Below are 7500 nucleotides of genomic sequence, written 5' to 3' on the forward strand. Positions count from 1 at the left end.
CTTCCTTGAGGGAGCACTTCTTCGGCCACTTTGCAAGTGCAACCGCTGCCAGCAAAAGTTCTGAAAATCGAGTTCCCGAAAATCTCCGGGTACCCCGCCAACCCCCAGCCACCCGAATCGCAAGTGTCAATTCGGCGGGTTGCCTGCCGGTAGTCCTTCCGAAAATGAGGCGCCAAATCGCCGCAACGGCCATTTTTCATTTCGGCATCGGGACTTCCGACGGCAACTGATTAACTAGCCCGGGGACTAGAGCGGCAGCAAATGCAACGTGCCCTCTTGGCGGGAGCAACTTGACCGCCCCCGTGGGGAAAGGTCAACTCGGGGCCCGGGAAAGTCGCCGAGTCCGACCCCATACACTTCCATGAGTTGGGGGTTTTGGCCTTCCCGGCCCAAGGCTCGCCTTATTTCGGCCTGCACTTTCGGAAAAGGGTGCATTCCTTTTGGTTAATGATTTCACCAGCCCGGGTCTTAGCCTCTGCCCCGACGGCTAAGTCTTTTGGTTAATGATTTCCTGCGGCTGGGACTACCCTTTCCCCCGCCCTGCAGGCACCCGGGTCGGGAGGCCGTCGGGGGCACTTTCCGGGGCAAATCCGGACCCTTACGCAAGGGAGAGTGCGCCCCCCGCCTCGGCCGGGGGTCAGGCTGCCGCCTATTAAGCCCGACAGAAAACCCGAAAAATGGACGAAAATGGGAAAAAATCCCCATCCGAAAAAGGCTTAAAAGTCGGTTGGGCGGCAGCTAGGGTCGGTCTCTGCAGACCTGGAGGCTCGGGTGGACTCTTGGAATAAACGTCCAAGTCCCGACTTGCCACCTCCTACTACTGTGCAGATACCCCGCCAACCCCCAGCCACCCGAATGACAAGCGTCCGATCAGCGGGACGAATTTGACAACTCTGGCCGGACCTCTGGAACTCCATCCCGGGTAACCGGGGCAAATTTTTCCGCTTGATCGCCCTTCCACTGGTTAACCATTTGCCCTTTCGGACTTAGTCTCTGGACATTATTCGACGGATTTTCTGGTTAACCATTTGCCCTTTCGGACTTAGTCTCTGGGCATTATTTTCGACTTTTTGGTTAATGATTTCATACTTTTTACTTACTTTTGCCCTTTTTGGTTAATGATTACTCTGCTTACTGGTTAACCATTTGCCCTTTCGGACTTAGTCTCTGGACATTATTTTCGAGTTTTTGGTTAATGATTTCACACTTTTAACATATTTTTGCGCTTTTTGGTTAATGATTACTCTGCTTACTGGTTAACCATTTGCCCTTTCGGACTTAGTCTCTGGACATTATTTTCGACTTTTTGGTTAATGATTTCACACTTTTTACTTACTTTTGCGATTTTTGGTTAATGATTTCACACTTTTAACATATTTTTGCGCTTTTTGGTTAATGATTACTCTGCTTACTGGTTAACCATTTGCCCTTTCGGACTTAGTCTCTGGAGATTATTTTCGACTTTTTGGTTAATGATTTCACACTTTTAACTTAATTTTGTGCTTTTTGGTTAATGATTTCACACTTTTTACTTACTTTTGCGATTTTTGGTTAATGATTACTCTGCTTACTGGTTAACCATTTGCCCTTTCGGACTTAGTCTCTGGACATTATTTTCGAGTTTTTGGTTAATGATTTCACACTTTTAACATATTTTTGCGCTTTTTGGTTAATGATTACTCTGCTTACTGGTTAACCATTTGCCCTTTCGGACTTAGTCTCTGGAGATTATTTTCGAGTTTTTGGTTAATGATTTCACACTTTTTACTTACTTTTGCGCTTTTTGGTTACTGATTTCACACTTTTTACATATTTTTGCGCTTTTTGGTTAATGATTACTCTGCTTACTGGTTAATTATTTGCCCTTTCGGACTTAGTCTCTGCACATTATTTTCGAGTTTTTGGTTAATGATTTCACACTTTTAACATATTTTTGCGCTTTTTGGTTAATGATTACTCTGCTTACTGGTTAACCATTTGCCCTTTCGGACTTAGTCTCTGGAGATTATTTTCGACTTTTTGGTTAATGATTTCACACTTTTAACTTAATTTTGTGCTTTTTGGTTAATGATTTCACACTTTTTACTTACTTTTGCGATTTTTGGTTAATGATTACTCTGCTTACTGGTTAACCATTTGCCCTTTCGGACTTAGTCTCTGGACATTATTTTCGAGTTTTTGGTTAATGATTTCACACTTTTAACATATTTTTGCGCTTTTTGGTTAATGATTACTCTGCTTACTGGTTAACCATTTGCCCTTTCGGACTTAGTCTCTGGACATTATTTTCGAGTTTTTGGTTAATGATTTCACACTTTTAACATATTTTTGCGCTTTTTAGTTAATGATTACTCTGCTTACTGGTTAACCATTTGCCCTTTCGGACTTAGTCTCTGGACATTATTTTCGACTTTTTGGTTAATGATTTCACACTTTTTACTTACTTTTGCGATTTTTGGTTAATGATTTCACACTTTTAACATATTTTTGCGCTTTTTGGTTAATGATTACTCTGCTTACTGGTTAACCATTTGCCCTTTCGGACTTAGTCTCTGGAGATTATTTTCGACTTTTTGGTTAATGATTTCACACTTTTAACTTAATTTTGTGCTTTTTGGTTAATGATTTCACACTTTTTACTTACTTTTGCGATTTTTGGTTAATGATTACTCTGCTTACTGGTTAACCATTTGCCCTTTCGGACTTAGTCTCTGGACATTATTTTCGAGTTTTTGGTTAATGATTTCACACTTTTAACATATTTTTGCGCTTTTTGGTTAATGATTACTCTGCTTACTGGTTAACCATTTGCCCTTTCGGACTTAGTCTCTGGAGATTATTTTCGAGTTTTTGGTTAATGATTTCACACTTTTTACTTACTTTTGCGCTTTTTGGTTACTGATTTCACACTTTTTACATATTTTTGCGCTTTTTGGTTAATGATTACTCTGCTTACTGGTTAATTATTTGCCCTTTCGGACTTAGTCTCTGCACATTATTTTCGAGTTTTTGGTTAATGATTTCACACTTTTAACTTAATTTTGTGCTTTTTGGTTAATGATTTCACACTTTTTACTTACTTTTGCGATTTTTGGTTAATGATTACTCTGCTTACTGGTTAACCATTTGCCCTTTCGGACTTAGTCTCTGGACATTATTTTCGAGTTTTTGGTTAATGATTTCACACTTTTAACATATTTTTGCGCTTTTTGGTTAATGATTACTCTGCTTACTGGTTAATTATTTGCCCTTTCGGACTTAGTCTCTGCACATTATTTTCGAGTTTTTGGTTAATGATTTCACACTTTTAACATATTTTTGCGCTTTTTGGTTACTGATTTCATACTTTTTACTTACTTTTGCGCCTTTTGGTTACTGATTTCACACTTTTTACATATTTTTGCGCTTTTTGGTTAATGATTACTCTGCTTACTGGTTAACCATTTGCCCTTTCGGACTTAGTCTCTGGACATTATTTTCGAGTTTTTGGTTAATGATTTCACACTTTTAACATATTTTTGCGCTTTTTGGTTAATGATTACTCTGCTTACTGGTTAACCATTTGCCCTTTCGGACTTAGTCTCTGGAGATTATTTTCGACTTTTTGGTTAATGATTTCACACTTTTAACTTAATTTTGTGCTTTTTGGTTAATGATTTCACACTTTTTACTTACTTTTGCGATTTTTGGTTAATGATTACTCTGCTTACTGGTTAACCATTTGCCCTTTCGGACTTAGTCTCTGGACATTGTTTTCGACATTTTGGTTAATGATTTCACACTTTTAACTTAATTTTGTGCTTTTTGGTTAATGATTTCATACTTTTTACTTACTTTTGCGATTTTTGGTTAATGATTTCATACTTTTTACTTACTTTTGCGATTTTTGGTTAATGATTTCATACTTTTTACTTACTTTTGCCCTTTTTGGTTAATGATTTCATACTTTTTACTTACTTTTGCGATTTTTGGTTAATGATTACTCTGCTTACTGGTTAACCATTTGCCCTTTCGGACTTGGTCTCTGGACATTATTTTCGACTTTTTGGTTAATGATTTCACACTTTTAACTTAATTTTGTGCTTTTTGGTTAATGATTTCATACTTTTTACTTACTTTTGCCCTTTTTGGTTAATGATTACTCTGCTTACTGGTTAACCATTTGCCCTTTCGGACTTAGTCTCTGCACATTATTTTCGAGTTTTTGGTTAATGATTTCACACTTTTAACATATTTTTGCGCTTTTTGGTTAATGATTACTCTGCTTACTGGTTAATTATTTGCCCTTTCGGACTTAGTCTCTGCACATTATTTTCGAGTTTTTGGTTAATGATTTCACACTTTTAACATATTTTTGCGCTTTTTGGTTACTGATTTCATACTTTTTACTTACTTTTGCGCCTTTTGGTTAATGATTACTCTGCTTACTGGTTAACCATTTGCCCTTTCGGACTTAGTCTCTGGACATTATTTTCGAGTTTTTGGTTAATGATTTCACACTTTTTACTTACTTTTGCGATTTTTGGTTAATGATTACTCTGCTTACTGGTTAACCATTTGCCCTTTCGGACTTAGTCTCTGGACATTATTTTCGGGTTTTTGGTTAATGATTTCACACTTTTTACTTACTTTTGCGATTTTTGGTTAATGATTACTCTGCTTACTGGTTAACCATTTGCCCTTTCGGACTTAGTCTCTGGACATTGTTTTCGACATTTTGGTTAATGATTTCACACTTTTAACTTAATTTTGTGCTTTTTGGTTAATGATTTCATACTTTTTACTTACTTTTGCGATTTTTGGTTAATGATTTCATACTTTTTACTTACTTTTGCGATTTTTGGTTAATGATTTCATACTTTTTACTTACTTTTGCCCTTTTTGGTTAATGATTTCATACTTTTTACTTACTTTTGCGATTTTTGGTTAATGATTACTCTGCTTACTGGTTAACCATTTGCCCTTTCGGACTTGGTCTCTGGACATTATTTTCGACTTTTTGGTTAATGATTTCACACTTTTAACTTAATTTTGTGCTTTTTGGTTAATGATTTCATACTTTTTACTTACTTTTGCCCTTTTTGGTTAATGATTACTCTGCTTACTGGTTAACCATTTGCCCTTTCGGACTTAGTCTCTGCACATTATTTTCGAGTTTTTGGTTAATGATTTCACACTTTTAACATATTTTTGCGCTTTTTGGTTAATGATTACTCTGCTTACTGGTTAATTATTTGCCCTTTCGGACTTAGTCTCTGCACATTATTTTCGAGTTTTTGGTTAATGATTTCACACTTTTAACATATTTTTGCGCTTTTTGGTTACTGATTTCATACTTTTTACTTACTTTTGCGCCTTTTGGTTAATGATTACTCTGCTTACTGGTTAACCATTTGCCCTTTCGGACTTAGTCTCTGGACATTATTTTCGAGTTTTTGGTTAATGATTTCACACTTTTTACTTACTTTTGCGATTTTTGGTTAATGATTACTCTGCTTACTGGTTAACCATTTGCCCTTTCGGACTTAGTCTCTGGACATTATTTTCGGGTTTTTGGTTAATGATTTCACACTTTTTACTTACTTTTGCGATTTTTGGTTAATGATTACTCTGCTTACTGGTTAACCATTTGCCCTTTCGGACTTAGTCTCTGGACATTGTTTTCGACATTTTGGTTAATGATTTCACACTTTTAACTTAATTTTGTGCTTTTTGGTTAATGATTTCATACTTTTTACTTACTTTTGCGATTTTTGGTTAATGATTTCATACTTTTTACTTACTTTTGCGATTTTTGGTTAATGATTTCATACTTTTTACTTACTTTTGCCCTTTTTGGTTAATGATTTCATACTTTTTACTTACTTTTGCGATTTTTGGTTAATGATTACTCTGCTTACTGGTTAACCATTTGCCCTTTCGGACTTGGTCTCTGGACATTATTTTCGACTTTTTGGTTAATGATTTCACACTTTTAACTTAATTTTGTGCTTTTTGGTTAATGATTTCATACTTTTTACTTACTTTTGCCCTTTTTGGTTAATGATTACTCTGCTTACTGGTTAACCATTTGCCCTTTCGGACTTAGTCTCTGCACATTATTTTCGAGTTTTTGGTTAATGATTTCACACTTTTAACATATTTTTGCGATTTTTGGTTAATGATTACTCTGCTTACTGGTTAACCATTTGCCCTTTCGGACTTAGTCTCTGGAGATTATTTTCGACTTTTTGGTTAATGATTTCACACTTTTAACTTAATTTTGTGCTTTTTGGTTAATGATTTCATACTTTTTACTTACTTTTGCCCTTTTTGGTTAATGATTACTCTGCTTACTGGTTAACCATTTGCCCTTTCGGACTTGGTCTCTGGACATTATTTTCGAGTTTTTGGTTAATGATTTCACACTTTTTACTTACTTTTGCGATTTTTGGTTAATAATTTCATACTTTTTACTTACTTTTGCGATTTTTGGTTAATGATTACTCTGCTTACTGGTTAACCATTTGCCCTTTCGGACTTGGTCTCTGGACATTATTTTCGAGTTTTTGGTTAATGATTTCACACTTTTAACATAATTTTGCGCTTTTTGGTTAATGATTACTCTGCTTGCTTGTTACTGATTTCCCCTTTCGGACTTGATCTCTGGCCGTTCTTTTCGACCTTTTTGGATAAGGTTTCCACACTCTGAAATTATTTTGGGCTCACTGATTAGGCGAGATCAAGGGGGCATGCCTGGGCACTTTGGGCTCAGTTTGGGAAGGCGGCGTCCGTGTGCTCCTCCGCCCTTCCCGCACTTGCGGCTAGGTTTGCCAAACTGCGCTGACCCGCAGCCCTGCCTTTTTGCCCACGGCACGGAACGACTCAAGTCTGGCTCCGTTCCAGGCCGTTGCCTCCGGCTGCCCGCCGTCCGGCCGGCCTGGGACGTACCCCGGCTGACGGCGCCGGAGGCCCTCTAGCAGCCACCGGTGCCGCGGGCCAATGGGTCCGGGCGTTCCGGAGCTATCGGTGGGGAAGTGCTCTCCCCTTTTCCTGACGCCGTTCGCCCGAGCAGAGGTGCAGCCTGACGGGACTGCTGTCGCCTTCCGCGGCGCACCGGCCCCTTTCACCTGCCGTCGACCGCGCGGAGCTCGGACCTCCCTCCCCGAAGTTATGGCCCCGGCGCCGGAGGGTGCCCGGGGCCGGGCATTCAGCGGGGTGAGTCTTCACCTTCCCGGTCAGCCTGCGGGGTCGGTGCGCCGGCACTCGACGCCGGAGGGTCCCCTCTTTCCGTAGAGCCCCGCCCGGTGCCGATCGGCCGGCGGACTGCGGAGCGAACCGCGCCTGACCGACGGGCCTCGGAAACCCGTTGCAGTCGACGGGGGGGAACCGGACAGCGGGACGAGGTGCCGATTCCACCCGCAGATTCGATCCCGAAATCCCGCGGGATTCGGCGGTCCGACCCGACAGATTCAAACGTCGCCCGGGCGGCCCCCAGCGGTCGGGCCGGCCTGGTTCCGC

This window comes from Heterodontus francisci, unplaced genomic scaffold, assembly GCF_036365525.1.
Source record: "Heterodontus francisci isolate sHetFra1 unplaced genomic scaffold, sHetFra1.hap1 HAP1_SCAFFOLD_1182, whole genome shotgun sequence".
NCBI classification, from domain to species: Eukaryota; Metazoa; Chordata; class Chondrichthyes; order Heterodontiformes; family Heterodontidae; genus Heterodontus; species Heterodontus francisci.